General features: G+C 35.6%; 1 pseudogene; it reads left to right on the top strand.

Annotated features, from left to right (window-relative positions):
• The first annotated feature begins 15,505 nt into the window (after positions 1 to 15,505).
• LOC107154799 lies at positions 15,506 to 16,815 on the top strand (annotated as a pseudogene).
• The last annotated feature ends 3,524 nt before the right edge of the window (positions 16,816 to 20,339 follow it).

The raw sequence follows: 20,339 nt of genomic DNA, 5'->3' as shown, positions 1-20,339 counted from the left end.
CTTATAACCCAATTTTTGGGCTCCCTGCCCTCCCCCTGCAGAGTTCAGGAAGTAGAACTGAAAGTTCCCACCTTCTAGTCACATCATTAGTGTTTCTGGAGACAGACCAAGCCTTATCCTAAAGGTATCTAGTTCCCACACTGAATCACCTCAGTACTATAGACTCAAGTGTGATGGCAAGCAATGCACTACAAATAACAAAAAGACTCAGATCACTCAGGAAATCACAAGCATTTTAGGAATGCTGTGCCAGGAACCAGGAAGAAAAAACGAATATATTTTTTTATTTTACCATAAGGGATATTAAGGTAGACACAGAATTCTAGGTTGGTGGGTTTTTCTTTTGCTCTTTAACAGTTTAAATATTTCATTCTACTCTCTTCCAGTTTGCATGGTTTCTAAAGAGAAGTCTGATGTAATTCTTTTTTATTTTTATTTGTTTTAATTAGTTATACTTGACAGTGGAATGCATTTATGCACTTTGATATATCATACATAGATAGGATATAATTTCTCATTTTTCTGAGTGTACATGTTGCAGAATCATATTGGTCATGCAGTCACATATATACATACAGTAATAATGTCTGTTTCACTCCACTATCTTTTCCATCCCCACATCCCCTCCCCTCCCCTCCCATCACTTCCCTCTACCTAATCTAAGGTAATGCTATTCTTCCCTAGTGTCCCTCAACTTATTACATATTAACATCTGCATATTAGAGAAAACATTTGGCCTTTAGTTTTGTGGGATTGGCTTATTTCACTTAGTATGATATTCTCCATCTCCAACCATTTACTGGCAAATGCCATAATTTCATTCTTCTTTAAAACTGAATAATATTCCACTGAGTACCACATTTTTTTATCCATTTATCTAATTAGGGATAGACACCTAGGTTGGTTCCATAGTCTAGCTATTGTGAATTGAGCTGCTATAAACATTGATGTGACAGTGCAACTATAGTATACTGATTTTAGGTCCTTTGAGTATAATCAAAGAAGTGAGATCGCTGGGTCAAATGGTGGGCTGATGTAATCCTTATCCTTATTCCTCTACAGGTAAAATGCTTTTCTTTTTCTCTGGCTTCTTTCAAGACTTTTTTTCTTGTCATTGATTTTCTGTAGTTTAAATGTATAGTGTTAAGTATAGTGCTATGAATTGATGGGTATCCCTAAATTCAAGTGCTAGAAATTTGTGGTATTAGAGGTGTTAGTAGGTAGAAATAGATTTTTGAGTCATGGAGGCACTGGGCTTCTAAATGGATTAATGACATTATGAAGGTAATGGAGCTATTATGGGAGGGGTTTCTTTAAAAAATTATGAGATAGTGCTTTCTTATTAAAGAATGAGCACAGTGTTCTTTTCTCTCTTTCTTCTCCATAATTGCTGCTATCAAAACTTTGTTCTTATATTATTCAGTATTTATTTTAGGTGTTTGTTTTTCTTTTCTCTATGACTATCTTATGATCTGTCTCTGGTGTTCTGCAGTCTCACATGACTGAGTACAATTTCAATCATTCCTAGGTGATGAAGCTTCAATAAAAACTCTGGACACCAAAACTCAGGTGAATTTCCTTGGTTGGCAGTTCTCTTTTTTTTTTGTCACATATACATGTTCTGGGAAGATAGCATGTCCTGACTCAGTGGGGTAGGTAAAGAAGAGTTCTCTTTGGTGATTCTCTCAGATCTCAAGTTTTACATCTCTTCCATTAGATGGTTCTGACTTATATCCTTTTGCTATAATAAAACTATAATTATATTTGAGCCTCTGTATCCCTGGGTTCTGCATTAATGAATTCAACCAACCGCAGCTTGAAAATAGTCAGAAAAGAAAACTGAGTCTATACTATACATGTATGTAATTTTTCCTTATTATTATTCCCTGATCAAAATGTATAACAACTATTTACATTGCATTTACATTGCATCAGGTATTATAAGTAATCTAGAGAGGATTTAAAGTGCATGGTAGGATGTGTATAGGTTATATAAAAGCAATGTCATTTTATATAATGACCTGGTACATTCATAAATGCAAAATCATTCATGTAGCCACCAGATAGATTAAAGAGATAACCACAGAATTTTAAAAATACATTCTCTGCTCTTTTTGATATGGTACAGGGGAATGTGAGCTGTTGTTTTCAAGGCTACTGCTGAGCTGGGAAATGAGGAATGGGAACAGAGTAAGCCAAAATGACAAAAAATCCTTTTACAAAACTTCAGCTGGATTTTTTCTTTCTTGATTACATATTTGCTGGTTGCAAGTACATGATTAATTTCTAGGTTCCTAATACATTCATTTTGACAGTTTGTTTCTATTGTGGTAAAATGGACTTCTGGACTTCCCTAGTTGATCACTATTATTAATGTAATTATAACAATGGTGTTTGGTATAATAATTTTTTTTATTTTATTGTTATAATTTTTACTTTCCATAATTCTATGTCTTTTAAAGAAGTTGAACACAAAAACGAGGCAAATATACAGACAGCTTTTGTTATAATAATCTTCATTTACAGTTTCTGATGTCCTTCGTTTGTTCCTGTGGTTTTGAGTTATCATCTGGTGTCATTTTCCTTCTCCATACAGTTCTGCAAACACAAGTCTCCTCTGTGTTCTTATTGTTAAATTTATTACACTTCAATATGTTATAATCCCAATAATATAATCACATACATATTGTCTTATGCAATTGCTCTTTAAATCAGTTAAAAGGAAAGAGAAGAAATATGAATACATAGTATCTTTATAATTAAGATGGAGCTTTTTAAAATTTGAATTGGAATTATAACATAGCACCTCCTTCAGCCTAAAGAGCTCAGTATTTCTTGCAAGGCAGTTCTGCTTATAATGATTATGACTTTATATTTACTACTGAGAATGTCTTTATATTGCCTTTATTTTAAAAAAAAACATTTTGCATCTTACAAAGAAAACTTCATAAAATTCTTGTTTGACAGTTTATTTTTACCTTTGAGCACTATAAATAAGTTATTCCACTGTCTTCTAGCCCCAATTTTGATGACATGTCAGGTGTTAACCTCATTGATGTTCATCTGTATACCAAAAAAAAACTTCATTTTTGCTTTGATGTGTCTGTGTGAGAATATCCTTCTACTCATTGAGTTACTTAGATACATATATTAGTGATTTTCATCAATTTTAGGAAGTTTCATCCATTATTTTTCAAATACTTTTCCTGTTCCTTTCTCTTTCTCCTCTCTATCAATAATTACCATTAGGCTTGTGTCTGGTATTCCACATTTATGAATGCTTAATGATATCCCACATTTCTGAGTCTGTTCATTTTTCCTATTTTTTTCTCTCTGTTCTGTAGACAGCAAAATCTCCATTAATCTCTTTTCATGTTCAATGACTTCTTCCACAAATTCAAATATGTTATGAGTTTTTTTAGTGAATTTTCAACTCTCAAATTTCCATTTGTTTTTTCTATAATTTCTATTTCTTCTTTGATGTTTTCTATCTGATATCACATTGTCATCAGACTTTCCTTTACTGTTTTTGTTAGTGTCCTTTACTTCTTCAATCATGATTTTCAGGAGTTCCTTGAACATATTTCTATCAGTTTCTTTGCAGTATTTGTATGCAATGTCCAACACATGTATCCTCTCAAAGGCGTTTTCTATTGTCCCTTTTTCTCCTGCATAGGCCACACTTTCCTGTTTGCATATTTCATACTATGTTTTGTTTTGTTTTTAAATAATATATTCTTTTTAGATAATATATTCTGACTGTCTGAATATTGATCACCTTCCCCTTCCCGGAGGAATATGGAGGACTTGTTGTTGTTATTATTTGTCTATTTCTTCATTTAGTGACTTGGCTGGCCTATTTTAGTGAAGCGTATTTCCCTGCAGTATGTATTCTCTCTGTACTCTTTTCACTCCTCAGAGTATACAGCCATGAACATGGACACAGTCACTTTTGGTCAGCAATGAGTTTAACAGTGCTTTCTTTGACTATCTCTTTCTCTGATCTCTCTGTTAAGCTCTCTTCATCTGTTGGTATCACACCTTAGCCCTTACTAATTACTGACTAACTGTTTCAATGGTTTTTAACAATATCCAGAGGAAAAACTGCTCCACAGTCTGACCTAATTAAATTGAGACCATTGCTGAAGTAGTTTTTGAGTCTAGAACTTAAGGTTCATTGTGAGTCCAAAAAGACTCTTTTCAAATATTTCTTTTCCTCATTTGGTCTGGTAAATTTCTATATGGACTGTAATCTAGCTTATTGCCCTCATAACATTACCAGCCTCCTTGCAACTGCTTACCATGAAAACCCCCATTGTATTTGAAAGTTCCCTTACACTTGGCATTCTCCAGTCTCTTTCCCAAATAAAATCAATTTCCTTGGGGAGAACTTCAAAGCTCCTCTCTGTTCTTCGGACCTGACTCTATCTTTGGGAATAACTTTTATACAAGTCTTCTGGAGATAGGAGCAGGAATAGTGACCTGCTTCTTTACCTCCGTTTGATAGCAGAGAACTGAGTTGGAATAATAGCCTCTGGTCCTCTTGACTTACTTCTCCTGGAACAGAAACTCCTTTCTATGAGTGAGCCAAAGTAAGGTAATTAAGTCTCCAGTGTTGTTGGCTTATATATCAGACAGTTTTTTATTGCTATAATGAAATACCTGAGGCAGCATACTTTATTTAAAAAAAATAAGCTGATTTCTTTTATGATTAAAAAAAAAGTTGCTATCTCTAATTCTGTTCACAGTTTTTGCAGGTCCAAAACAATTGTGTCAGCAGTGTCAGCACCCTGATGAGGGGTCCCTGGCTTCATTACAATATGGCAGAGAAATGTAAAGGGAACCAATACATGCAGATAAGACAAGCATGCAGGTGGCCTTATTTTATAATGACCTGTTCTCTTGCCATATCTTGGGAATGTATTTGGAGATAAGGCCTTCAGATGGTAATTAACCTAAAGTTGGATAATAATGGCAAAAACCTGATCCAATAAGATTATCATCCTTGTAAGAAAGGACACCAGAAATTGTGTCCTTCTTCTCCCTCTCCCCTGCTTTCTTTCTGTCAAATGAAGATACACAGAACAGATAACCATCCACACACCAAGAAAAAAGTCCTCACCAGAAACCAGAATTTCTGGCACATTGATCTCAGACAATGTTGATCCCCAGAACTGAGAGAAAATAAATTTCTGTTATTTAAGCCACTCAGTTAGTGAAACTTTGTTGTTGTACCCTAAGAAGACTAGCGTATACAGTCTTAGTCTGTTTTCTATTGCTATAACAGATTACCATAGACAGAACAAGTTATAAATGTGTTTGGTTCATGGTTATGGAGTCTGAGAAGTATAAGCACATGGCACTAGCATCAACCGAGGACTTCCTGCTGCATTATAAATGATATAGGGCATCAAATGGCTAAACAGAGCAAGCATACTAGCTCAGATCTCACTCTTCTTATGAATCACAAATACCATCATGGGAGTCCCACATTCATGACCTTCAAATCCTAATTACCTCCTGAATGCCAAATCTCTAAATACCGTTAATATGTGCATTTGGGGATTAAGTTTCAAAATATGAACTTTTGGGAAATCCATTCAAATCATAGCACAAACTGATGTCAGAAAGTCTGTGTAGGAAATCTAGACTCAGTCTGTCCAAGCTGCAACAGAAAAGGCTTGGAGTAAGAACATGGAGTAAGAAATTTTATCCCTAATGAGAGGTAAAGAGCCCTTCCTTCTCCATGGTATCACTGGAGAGCAAATGAAGAGCTCTACATTCACATCTGTGCTGCAGTAATGAGATGGCCTTCTCCTTTCCACAGGATGATATCAGAGAACAGAGTACAGAGTTCAGACTTCCACCACTGCCTAACAGTAACAAGGCACTTCCCCTGATGTCAGTGTAGACATCGTGGGGTGCAATAACACCCCTCCTAGCCAGAGAGGTACCAGGAGAGGCCCTACAGGGAGCTGAAGCTGTCATTCTCCTCAGTAGGAAAGAGAAGCCCTTACCTTTGGTAAGGGAAAATGTTGGGAGATGTAAATGAATCATTACTTTGGACTCTGTAACCCTGGATAGTGAGACTCTTCTCCTGGGAATCCTTTGGTGTGAGACCACCAAGGGAAATGCCCATTTGCAGGTGTCTCCTGTGCTTATCATGGAATCTACTTGTTCAAAAGACTTGAATTCAAATCCCAGCTGTCCAGAGGTGAAAGAGAGTGGGGGGCAAACTGATAAGCCTCAGCTAAGCTGTTTGCTCACAAGCTTCATCCTGATTACCTTGAAGAAGCCTTTGCACAGTGAATCCCTTTGATGTTTAAAATCTGTGGAATAAACACATGAAGCCTCACTCATTGTTGAATCAGACCCCATCAGGGCTGATTTACCCACTGAGTCCTGTTTCATCTACTTCTGCTTGTTGGTTTTATTTCTCTTATTTCTAACCCAACTCATTGCCCTGTCTGGGGAATGGTTCAACAGTCACACATGTTTGTGGTAAGTGGTGTCTTCAAACAGGAGACCCAGATGCTTGTGGTTACTTGCAATATTAAGGTGAGTTGGACACTCCTCAAAAAGAGACACATGTCAATTGAAGAAAGGGGGCAGGAGTGAATATTTTTATAGCTCAGTGTAAAATAAAACAGGATAGTCAATAATTAAACTGAACTACAAGAAATACAGCTTTGTGTTATAAGATACCTAAGATGAAGAAGGCAAAGTTGGTAAAGCTTTTAGAATTTGTTATTAAAACTTTTCTATTTCCTTGAGAAGGAAGCATTAGATACAGAGTCATGGCTGGAGCTTGGTAAACAGCTGTTGTTAACTATGAAGCTGAGAGACAGGACAAAAGCCCCATGGGAACTTTTACTTTGCAGTACTTAATAAGAAAGTATCTTGATCCACCTTGTAACAGTGTAAAATGTTTGGCTTATGACCTAATTTCTGGTTTTAAAATCACCCTTAAAAATCTGCAAACAGTTAACAAAGAGTCTTCAGGCAGCCACATTTCGTCCAACCCTTCCCCTGCTCGGCAGCAGTCTTTGTCTTCTGAAACAGGCAGTGGGTGGGAGAGGAAAACGTTAAAACTCTAGCCACAGTTTTCAGAAAAATTCTCCAGCCTCCCTGCAAATTTAAAAAAAAAGAAAAACTCCAAAAGAAGATATTTTAACTGTGACAAGCCTGGACACTTGGCCAGAAACTACTGGCCATAGCCTGGTCATAAATACAAACCAGAGCTGTGCTCATGCTGTGTCATGATAAGCATTATTTAAGACCACAGGAAAAAGTGTTCTTTTAAAATTCAAGCTGTTTCTGTCTCCAGCTGGTAAAAAAAAAATTAAAAAAATAAAAATAAAAATAATTGCTGGCTGTCTTTAACACACTGTTTTGATAACAAGCCCCTCTCTAATCCTGCAGCACTGGGAGAGAAGAATGGAGAGATTCTAAATGTACAAGTTTTCCTTTTTTAAAAAACCTTTTCTAAAGATTTTACTGTTTACCACATTCTTTATATATCTGAACTAAGTTAAAATTGAATTTTGAGTTGATAAAGATGTTTTACATGATCCTTTACCAGAGTATGGCTTTGAGCTCATGATTTTATGGTGAATTTGCATTTGATCTTGCATGCCTAAACTAACTTATTTTTCAAATAAATTTTATTTTACACTCTTTGTTCAAAGGCCAATTTATTTATTTATTTATTAGGGATGATGTTAGGAGATCTGACAATCATCAGGACAAAAGCCAGCAATCTGACATCTTTTATGTCCTCATGATAGATTGCAAACCTGGAATTTCCATCTATACAAGCCTGCTCTATAGTTAACTTATAATGAAAAATCTAATTGGCTCTATTTTAATTTCTGACAGGTTAAATCTAACAGAGGCTTTAATAGAAATTTATAATGTTACCTCCTAGCTGTGGAACTCCACTTATAAAAGTATAAATCTTTGTTTGTTGCTTGTTTTGTTTATGTGTGTACACAGTGTCTTGTATTGTATTGTTGTGCCTATATATTATGTAAATGGTATTAAATTTGACATATAAATAAATAAGCTCTCATAATTTAAATTTTTTTAAATTGATCCAAGTTGGTTTTTTTTTTAATTTAAGTGATATAAAAAAAAAGTTTAGTTTAAATTGGGTAATTAAATAAAAATAAGGATGTCTTTAAAGTTACTAACTCAAAAGTTTTTTCTAGGTGGCCATATAATTAATAAAGTGCTGATTTCTATAAAATGCTAAAATGTAGTATCCATTGCTTCTAACAATTTCCTTTCAACAGGAAAGAGGTATTTAATATTTGTTAACTATATTTGTTTGATATCATGGCTTTTACAATTTTAAAAATGTACATTAGTTTTAACATAAATGGGACTAATCTTCAAAAATATGTTTGTTAAAGGAAACATCTAATTAATTTACAAAGTTAAAGTGCTAAAACATCTACTGCTAAATAGAAAATCAAGCACTCTTAACTAAAATATATTTAAACATGAATGTTTCCATAAATTGGAAATTTTTAAAAGTTTATATGTAATTAAATTGGCTATATATAATTAACATAGTCAACTAAAGTTATTCAAAGTTTTTTCTCTTTTAAAAAAAATTTCTAATTGCCTGTATACAAAAATGAATAAGATCATTTAGCTGACCCCTGTCACATTTCAGAATGCTAATTGGACTTTCTAAATAAAAGCTGAGAGAAAAAAGAAATACTGGCTTTTTCTGCAGACACAGGTCAAATATTAATATATGGATATAAAACAAAAGTTTAACCCTCTATATGTTAAAGTAATAAGGATTTTTTTTACAACATTAACTACTCTCATTCTCATTCTACTCTTGTGTTTGTTAGGTTTATTACCTAGAGAAACTAGTCTTAAAGGAATTAATTTTTATTCAACTCTGGTTAAACAACAACTGCTATTTTAAAGTATTACATTGTAGTCCAGATTCCAAATTTTTCTTTAAAAGCTAAATTTGGTTGATGTAAAAACAACTGTGTAATTTTGATGCTGCTACTGACTTTTTTATACTAAATGTATTCTTATCTCCCAAGTATATAAGTATTTAAAGTATAAGATTTAAAAGTTTAAAAGGATATTTTATCAAGTCAATCCTCTGCAAACTAAAGTTTTCTGTAATAGTGATCTTAGAGACATATATAAAAATAACAAATTTGGTTAAAATTTATTTATGTCATTTAATATTTTGTAATGAGATAAAAATGATCTGCCATAAGTTATAAAACTTTGTGTTACTCTCCACACTGAAAGATAAACTTAAATACATTTTTAAAAACAATAAAGTAAGCCTGGTTTATTTAAAGGTTAACATTGTGAGAAATAAAAACATTTTGCCACTTTCCCACAAAAGGGAGTTAAGAGCTGTCTTAACTTGTTTGATTCCTATTTTAGATGTAATGTTAAATTATGTTACCTGATTCATATTGACTCAAAATGGTAAATAAAGACTTTAAGAAAGAGACAAAGATTAATTTCAAAAGTAAAACACCTATTCAAAGGTTTGTTAGGGAGCCACCTTACATGAGTTAGAACTCTACCTCTCACCTTATTCCATGTTAAGGTAACCATTCAATTTCATTTAAAGTTAAATTCAAAGGATAGATTTTTGTTGTAGGATTACTATAATCTTAAATACACACACACACACACACAGAAAGGTTTAAAATTACAAAATATTATGTCTCCTGTTTCATAGCTATTATACGAATTTTGATCTTGATAATTTCATTTTGTATTTTCCTTTCAAACTTTACAACTATTGTCTGTTAATACCTTACGTAAGTATAATTTCTAATATAACAGCCTAAGTTAATTTGAGATAATAAGGCCATTACCTATTGGACAAAAGATATATAAAGCTGACTTTCAGGATCTAAACAGACCCCATTTTATGATTTTTTTTGCTCAACTTGTCATTAAAGGCAGAACCCAGGTTATACAATTGTTAAGATCTGAGCCCTCTCTTCTTGTAGTTCCTTTCTCTGCTCAAAAATAAAGTTAGTTTTGACAAACTTTAAATACTTGGCAAATAGCTTTTGCTAATTTTCCTGGTCAGTTACAAAATTATTATCATCATGATAAACTTATTCTGTCTGTTCCTTTAACCTCTTTTATTTTTCCAAAGATTGTATGTACTCAGCTGGGGCAGTCACAGTGTTCACTGATGAGTCCAGTTGAGGAAAAGCTGGCTTTTACAGCCTTGCTTATACTGAGGTGGTACAAACTTCCTACAGCTCTGAACGGTGAGAGAACTTCAAGATCTTACCTATGTCCTACTTCATTTTGCTAATGAGCCAGTTAATATCTACAGTAACAGTGCCTATACAGTAGGAGTCACTATGTACATCGAAACAGCTACTGTTGGACATGCATAGTCAGAAGAGTTATTTCATTCATACTTTACATAAGACAATTCACATGAGTCAATATACTTGTTTTATTGGTCATATTAGAGCTCATTCCAAACTTCCAGGTCCTTTGGCATCAGGTAATACTAAAGTTGATTATCTTGTAGCAGCCAACCACAGTTGTCTTCATAAGACTATGCTCAAGATTCTTATTCCTTCATCATCACAATGCTTCCACTTTGCATAAGAAACTTTATATTACTTGAGAACAACCTCACCAAACTGTTCATCAATACCCTCAATATGTGGTTCACACTCCAATTTCACCCACTGGGGATAATCCCTATGGTTTTTGGCCAAATCAACTGTGGCAGAATGATGTAATTCACATCCCTCAATTTGGCAAACAGTTTTATTTATGTTCATGTTATTATTGATACTTGTTCTCATTTTATTTTTGCCACTGCTCATACAGGAGAAAATACTCATCAAGTTATTTCTCATTGCTGAGCTACTTTCGTGGTGCTGGTCTTCCCTGTACAGATTAAAACTGATAATACTCCAGCTTATAATAGTTCTTCTTTTCAACAGTTTTTTTATCAATTTCATATTGATCACTGAACAGGAATTTCTTATAATCCCCAAGGTCAGGCTATTGTGGAACAATCTTATTTTTCCATTAAATTACAATTACAAAAACAAAAAGAGGGGAATAGAACTCCACAGAATTGTTTGAATCATGCTATATTTGTTTTAAATTTTTAAAATTATGACTGTGAAGGTCTCACTGCTGCTGAACAACATATCTTCCACTGCAACACCCCCATTTGGTGTAATTTGGTGAAAAGACTTATAAACAGGACAATGGAAAGGAAAAGATGTGGTGATAATGTGAAGTACAGATAATGCTTGTATTTTTCCAGAAAGTGCAATTAGTCCCATTTGGGTACCTGAATGTGCCATATGACATTGACATGGAGGACCTGGAGCCAAAGTTTAAATGACTGAAGATCAGACCAGAGGTGTCAATTCTTATCTCCAGTGAGAACAGAAAGCTGATAAAGAAGAAGAGGATGGATAACAGGACTCCATGAACCCAGAAGGCCAACATGCTAACATGGGGACAATGAAGAATCTGACACATGAAGCTGATCAGACAATAGAACAACAGAAAGGTATTAAGTCTACAACCACTATGTCAGTGGCTATGCTGGCTCTACTGAGCTGTCGGATGAGTGGAGCTCATGGCAATACTTATTGGACCTATTTTCCAAACCACCTTATTACCCCACTGTGTGGACTGAAGAAGCTATCCCAGTATTTACTAATGGATACTCATATAAATGGAGGTTTTAAAGACAAACACATTACAACTATTCATGCAATTGGATTTAATTATACTGGATATAGTGTGAATCTACCTATATGTTGGTGCTATGATAAGCCTGTCAGCTGTTTAAAAGTAACATTTGAGGGCTAGGGTTGTAGCTCAGTGGTAGAGCACTCGCCTGTCACGTGTGAGAACCTGGGTTCGATCCTCAGCAACACATAAAAATAAATAAACAAAATAAAGATAAAAAAGTAACATTTGAGGAAGAGATGGAATATGGGGAACCCCAGAATGGCTAATTGTGCTGGCCCCTGGGAATTAAGATCATATATTCAGACAGTTATGAAGGTGGGAATGTCTCATAACAAGCCACACAATCCATGGAACATCCACCAATATCTTACTGTCCTTATCATTCTGCAATAGAATTTTGTGCCTTTTATAAATAGATGGAATGTTAAAATATCTTGCCAGTGCAGCATAAAGTCTCCAGAAGTGGCGGATATATCTTGGATTGGTCTCCAAGAATTGATAAGAGACATTTATGTCAGGATTTCATGAGTCTGGAGGATTTGTTGGTAATATCCTGGCTTTTAGTGGTGATGGCATACAGAAAGATCTGTGGCATTTAATACCTGCTTTGGATTTTATCCATTACACACATGGCCCCATGCCTGACTTTATAGATAGGAGCTGCAAAGTGGGTTCCTGCTATGATCTGCAGGTCTGTGTTCAATCTCCCTATGTTTTAATTTCTTAAAATGTGAAAGTAAAAAGAATAGAAGAAAAATATTATGTAACTTATAAGCAATGTAATTTGACCAACTGCATCACTAGATATAATAAGATAAAGGAAGTACTTATACTATATCAGCCTTTCTCTATTTTACCCCCAGCTAACATTTCAGGGACATGCTATGATGATGCTGGAGTTCGAGTCTTATGACAGATGCATGCCCAACTAAGAAGCCCCCAGCAGCAGGCTGTTGGTCTTCTTGTAGTTGGAGTAGTCACTTTAATATCTTTTGGCTTCTACCATGACAGCTTCTATAGTCTTACCTCAAAAAATATTCAAAATACACATTTTCTTAGCAATTTGGCTCAAAATACTTCCAAAGCCCTACCCAATCATATAAATATTGATGAAAAGACTGAGACTAAATTAAATGCTTTGGAAACTACTGTCATAAATATTGGGAATGAATTTTCCACTCTCACATATAAGGTTTAGGTGCCATACCACCTATAAATATATCTGCATTACTGCAGCCAAATATAATGCTTCCCAATGGGATTGGAAAAAGGTTAAAAAACATGTAATGGGCATTTAACATATAAATATTGACAACCTGCATCTTATGGAGTTACATAATCACATTCAGGATATTCAGGAAAGCAGAAACAATCTCATGTATACTGCATTCCTAGCTGAACAAATGCTTCATGATTTCAATGGCTTTAATCTTGGAAATATGTTAAAACATTCCGCATGGTATATTTTTGGAATGTTATGTTTGCTACTAATTCTTTTTTGTGTTGTCATAATAGGTTGCCATACCCTCAGAAGAAGAGAAGGTATCCAGGAACTCCAAATAATAGCAAGTCACTTGTGCTTCAAAAATTTAAAAGGGGGAGATGTTGGGAGCTGCAAATTAATCATTGCTTTGAATTATGCAATCCTGGATAGAGACACCTTTTCTGGTAATCCTTTAGTACCAGGTTGCCAAGGGAAACACCTAACTGCAGGTGACATCTGTTGATAGGGAGAGTTCTGTGCTTATCATGGAATATACTAGTCAAAAGCTTTGAATTCAAATCCCAGCTGCTCAGAGGTAGAAGAGATGGGCATGAACTGATAAGCCCTAAATTGTTTTCCTCACAAACTTCATTCTGTTTTCCTCAAAGAAGACTTTTCATAGTGAATCCCTTTGATGTTTAAAACCTACAAAATAAACTCATGGAGCCTTGCTTATTGTTGTATCAGACCCAAACAGGGTTCCCACTGAATATTGGGGTGATGGCCATCATCTCATAGAGGGGTTCTATTCCTGCCCAGGAGGGTGTAAGCCACCCTAAAACTTAAAGTTCCAAATAATTAGTGAAGAACAAATAAAAAAAAGACAAATAAAAGTCAGAAATATATTTACAAAAGTGAAGACTCTGATAGATCTAGTCTATGCGGTGCTGGAACTAAACACAGAAAAGGTGGCTCTGGTGGTTTACTTAAGGGTGTACATCAAAGGCAGGGTTATAATGTTTCAAGGGCACAATTTTGCTTCATGATGTCTTGCAGTCATCAGGTTGAATGGTATCTTGGCAGGTCACATCCATCTCAGGTGCTGTGTGGGGTCTCTGGAACAGCTTGAGGGGGAAGTTCATCAGGTGGTAAATCCTTATGGGAGGTGCTACAGAAGTTCCCAATGCCAGACTTATTCCTTCTTTAGGCTACAATGTGCAACATAGTCCACATATAGCCCAGAGATGGCTCATGAAAACCAACTCCTGTTTTATCTATTTCTGCTTGTTTATTTCTCTTATTTCTTATATTTTTAATCCAACTCATTGTCCTATTCAAGGAACATTTCAACAGTCATGTAGTCTTATGATAGAGAAAATTGGACTTCTACCTTGCCTTGAAGTAACAATGTAGTACTCTACCCCGCCCCACCCTGCTGCTGAAGTATTTTCATAGAACATCAACTAAAACATAAGGATCATTAAGTCCTCACCTTGTTATGCCCAAAATGTTCACATCTCAATTAAAAAAAAACTCACTAAAAAGCAGGGAAATCTCACACTAAAGGGAAAAAAAAGACAATCTTGATGCCAATCAAGATAACAGAGATATCAGAACTATCAAAGTTTATTTGGAAAAAAAAAAGAAGTCTATTTGGGTAGCCATCATAAAAAATCTTTAAGAAACAATTACATATGTGCTTGGAACAAATGAAAAAAATAGAAAGTTTCAGCAAATAAATAGAAGATATAAAGAAAAAACAGAAATTTTAGGAGTAAAGTGACTGAAAATTAAAAATTCAGTAGGTGGACTCAGAAGCAGATTGGAGGGGACAGAGAAAAGTATCAGTGAACTGAAAGAACAGTAGAAATTGCCCAATCTGAACAACAGAAAGATAAAGAATGAACAATGTCTCATGGAAATGTGAGATCTTGCATTCATGTCCTTGGCTTTCATAAAGAAAAGAATAAACCTACAGATTCAAGAAGCTGAGTAAATTTCATACAGGATAAAATGAAAGAAATTTATGGCAAGATACACTGTAGTCATATTTCCTAATTATAACCAAAGCAAAAAAATGAGGAAATAAAATAATAGATAAAATTATTAGAAAAAATGTTATCTTTTAAAATATGGTTCTATACACAGGAAATGTGGAAAAAAAGTCAGTTTAAATAGGACCAAAGCTTTATAACGCTTTATTTAGTACAGAAGTATAGAAAATTGTTTTTCAAATTTTTTAATATGGCAATTACACTACTAGAAATTTTTTCTATGAATATATTTTCTAAAATACTCCATCCAAATATACGTTACAAGGCTGTTTTAACAGCAGTTTGTAAAAACCAAACAAAACAGGAAGTCATCTCAAAGTTTATTATTAGGAGACTTCTTGAATATATTTACATGAAAGGATACCATGAGATCACTAAAAATGAGGTGAATCTGTAAATGATACTATGAAATGCTCTGAAAGATAAAGAGATTTTCCTAAACTGCCACAATGTGCTTGCTGCCAGAACACAGGTGTTATAACACTAAAGCAAAGCCAAAATGGAAAAGGAAAAGATTCAGATTAACATCGCTATCATTAGACATGTAGATCTGGGCAAGTCCATCACTACTGACCATATGATCTACAATGTGGTAGGATCAACAAAACACCACTGAAAATTTTGAGAAGAAAGCTACCAAGATGGGAAAGTGCTCCTTCAAGTATGCCTGGGTCTTGGATAAACTGAAAGCTAAGCTTGACCATAGAATCACTGTTGACATCTCCCTGTGGGAATTTGAGATCAGCAAGTATTATGTGACCATCATTGATGCCCCAGAACATAAAGACTTTGTCAAAAACATGATTACAGGCATATCTCAGGCTGACTGTGCTGTCCTGACTGTTGCTAATGGTGCTGGTGAATTTGAAGTTGGTATCTCCAAGAATGGGCAGACCCATGAACATGCCCTTCTGGCTTTCACACTGGGTAATTATTGGTGTTAACAAAATGGATTCCACTAAGACACCCTACAGTCAGAAGAGATATAAGGAAATTATTTTAGTTTCTACATTAAGAAAATTGGCTACAATCCTGACAAAGTACCATTTGTGCCAATTTCTGGTTGGAATGGTGACAACATTCTGGAGACAAGGGCTAATTTGTTTTGGAAAGTCACCCATAAAGATGGCAGTGCCTGTGGAACCACTCTGCTCAAAGCTGTAGCTTACATCCTGCCACCAACTCACTCAACTGACAAGCCTTTGTATGTGCCCTTCCAGGATGTCTACAAATTGGTGGTATTGGTACTGTCCCTGTGGGCCAAGCATGGTGGTCACCTTTGCTTCAGTCAATGTCACAACTGAAGTAAAGATGATGGAAATTCACCATGAAGGTGTGACTGAAGCTTTTCCTGGGGATAATGTAGTCTTCAAGATCAGGAATGTGTCTGTCAAAGATCTCCATCACTGCCATGTTGGTGGTGACAGCAAAAATGATCCACCAATAGAAGCAGCTAGTTTCATTACTCAATTGATTATCATATACCATCTAGGACAAATTAGTGCTGGCTATGCCACTGTGCTGGACTGTCACAAGGCTCACACTGCTTGCAAGATTAATGAGCTGAAAGAAAAGATTGATCATGGTTCTGGTATGAAGCTGAAAGATGGTCCTAGATTCTTGAAATCTGGTGATGCTACCATAATTGATATGGTAACAGGAAAGCCCATGTTTGTTGAGAGATTTTATGACTTTCCTCCTCTGAGTTGTTTTGCTTTTCATGATATGAAGCAGACAGTTGCTGTGGGTGTCATCAAAGGAGGAGACAAGAAGTTTACTGGAGATGGCAAGGTCACCAAGTCAGCCTAGAAAGCCAGAAGTCAGACATCAACCAGAGCCTAACCTCTGATGCAGGACTGCCCCTACCTATCAGCAGACTACCACAGGAGCTGAGACCCAGCTCAGACCACCACCCACACTAGCCTGTGCAGGGCCCAGGCTCATAGTAGGCCTTGGTCCACTGCTCCACCAGCGGGGCAGACACCAGCCAGAGCCTAGCCTCTAGCAAAGGACCATCCCTTCTGACCAGCAGACTACCACGAGGTCAAGCCCAGCCGCCCAGATACACCCACACCAGCCTGTGTGCGGACCAGGCTCACAGTAGGCCTAGATCCACCCCTTCACTAGCAGGCACCTGCTGAAGCCCATCTTCTGGCACAGGACCACCTCTTCCAACTAGCAGACTACAGCAGGAGTCAGGCCCAGCCCAGATCTGTCCACACCACCTTGTGCAACCAGGTCCAGGGTAGGTCCAAGTTCACCCACACACAAACACCTGGAAGCCTAAGCCTAACCCACTTCCATATTGGGACACCGCAGTCATTACCATAGCCTTCCCCACACAGTAACTCCTAACTTTTTGATGACAGGGCCTACAAGCAGCTGCATCTCAGAGCAGGCATCCCAAATGGAGTATGAAGCCCACTCTTGCAGCCCCATCTCTGTAAGACATTGCTTCCATCTTGAAACACTTAACTATTATCTCGAGTTATCTCTGTTATTGCTGCCACCAACCTTAGATGCAGTAGCATACACTAAGGGACCCTAGCAGGGTCTGGAAGCCCAACATCAAGGTGAGGTACAGACAATCTGCATGGGTACTACAAGAATTTAGGGAAGAAAGTGTAATATCTCAAATCCACACTGCCAGAAAGGAAGACACATAGACAACATGAAAAAACAAAGGAGGAAAGTGCCCCAAACAAACCAGGATACTATAATAACAGAACTCATGGACAGCAAAGTTGATAACATGTCAGAGAAGGAGTTCAGAAGACATCGAGGAGGAGATTTTAAAAATTCTTAGAGGTAATGAGAGCATAGACACAACATATCAAAATCCCTGGGACACTATGAAAGCAGTTCAAGAGGAAAGTTCATGCATTGAGTTCATTACTTAAAAGAAGAAAAAATCAACAAATAAATGACTTAACATTACATCTCAAAGCCCTAGGAAAAAAGACAAATCAACACCAAAAACAGTAGAAGACAGGAAAAATAATTAAAATCAGAGCTGAAATCAATAAAATTTAAACAAAAGAAACAATTGAAAAAAAACTGACAGAACAAAAAGCTGGTTCTTTGAAAAAATAAAATAAAATTGTCAGACCCTTAGCTATGCTGATGAAGAGAAGGAGAGAGAAAACGCAAATCACTAACATATGTAATGAAAAAGAAAATATCATGACAGTACAGAAATACAGAAGATAATTAGAAATACTTTGAAAACTTATACTCCAATAAAATAGAAAATATTTAAGGCATTGACAAATTTCTAGAGTCATATAATTTGCCCAAATCGAATCATGATGATATACACAATTTAAACAGATCAATTTCAAATGACAAATTAGAAGATGCCATCAAAAGTCTACCAACAAAGAAAAGTCCAGGACTGGATGGATACATAGCCAAATTGTACAATACCTTTAAAGAAGAACTAATACCAACACTCTCCAATTTATTTCAGAAAATAGAAAAAAAAGCAGCACTTCCAAACTCATTCTATGAGGCCAGTATCACCCTGATTTCAAAACCAGGGAAAGACACATTTTAAAAAAACAAAAACTTCAGACCAATATCTCTAATGAACATAGATACAAAAATTCTCAATAAAATTCTGGCAAATTGAATACAAAAACATACCAAAAAGATCATGCACTATGATCAAGTGGGATTCATCCCAGGGATGCAAGGTTGGTTCAACATACAGAAATCAATAAATATAGTTCATCACATCAATTGACTTAAAGATAAGAATCATATGATCATCTCACTAGACACAGAAAAAGCATTTGAAAAAATACAGCACCGTTTTATGTTCAAAACACTATAAAAACTAGGGATAACAGGAACATATCTCAACATCATAAAGGCTATCTATGCTAAGTCCCAGGCCAACATCATTTTAAATGGATTAAAACTAAAGACATTCCCTCTAAAAACTAGAACAAGACAGGGATGCCCTCTTTCACCACTTCCATTTAACATAGTTTTTGAAACACTGGCCAGAGCAATTAGACAGATGAAAGAAATTAAAGAGATACACATAGGAAAAAAAGAACTCAAATTGTGACTATTTGCTGATGATATGATTCTATATCTAGAAGACCCTAAAAGTTCCACCAGAAAACTTCTATACCTAGTAAATGAATTCATCAAAGCAGCAGAATATAAAATCAAAACTCATAAATCAAAGACATTTCTGTGTATCAGTGATAAATCTTCAGAAATGAAAATGAGAAAAACTACCCATTTACAATAGCCTCAAAAAAAATACTTGGGAATCAACTTAACAAAAGAGGTGAAAGATCTATATAAGGAAAATTACAGAACACTAAAGAATGAAGTCAAAGAAGACCTTAGAAGATGGAAAGATCTACATTGCTCTTGGATAGACAGAATTAATATTTTCAAAATGACCATACTTCCAAAAGCACTATACAGATTTAATGAAATCCCAAACAAAATCTCAATGACAATCCTCATAGAAATAGAAAAACCAATCATGAAATTCATCTGGAAAAATGAGAACCAGAATAGCTAAAGCAATCCTTAGCAGGAAGAGTGAAGCAGGTGGCATCACTATACCAGACCTTATACTATATTACAGAGTAATAGCAACAAAAACAGTATGGTATTGGCACCAAAATAGACTGGTAGACCAATGGTACAGAATACAGGACACAGAGATTAACCCACAAAATTATAATTATCTTATATTAGACAAAGGTGCCAAAAACATGCATTGGAGAAAAGATAGCCTCTTCAAAAATGATGCTGGGAAAACTGGATATCTATATGCAACAAAATGAAATTAAACCTCTATCTCTCACCATGCACAAAACTCAACTCAAAATGGATCAAGGACTTAAGAATAAAACCAGAGACTCTGCATCTAATAGAAGAAAAAGTAGGCCCTAATCTCCATCATGTGGGATTAGGCCCCAACTTCCTTAATAAGACTCCTTTGGCACAAGAATTAAAATCAATAATCAATAAATGGGATGAACTCAAACAAAAATTTCTTCTCAGCAAAAGAAACAATCTGTGAGGTGATAGAGAACCTACATCTTTCTTTAAAGAGAGAGAGAGAGAGAGAGAGAGAGAGAGAGAGAGAGAGAATTTTAGTATTTATTTTTTAGTTTATGGCGGACACAACATCTTTGTTTGTTTATGGTGCTGAGGATCAAACCTGGGCCTCACACATGCCAGGCGAACACGCTACCGCTTGAGCCACATCCCCAGCCCGAGAACTTACATCTTTGGAGAAAATTTTTACCCCTCACACATCAGATAGAGCACTAATCTCTATTTTATATCTGTCTCTTATA

Source organism: Marmota marmota, unplaced genomic scaffold, assembly GCF_001458135.2.
Source record: "Marmota marmota marmota unplaced genomic scaffold, marMar, whole genome shotgun sequence".
NCBI classification, from domain to species: Eukaryota; Metazoa; Chordata; class Mammalia; order Rodentia; family Sciuridae; genus Marmota; species Marmota marmota.
This window is presented reverse-complemented; position numbering and strand designations above follow the sequence as displayed.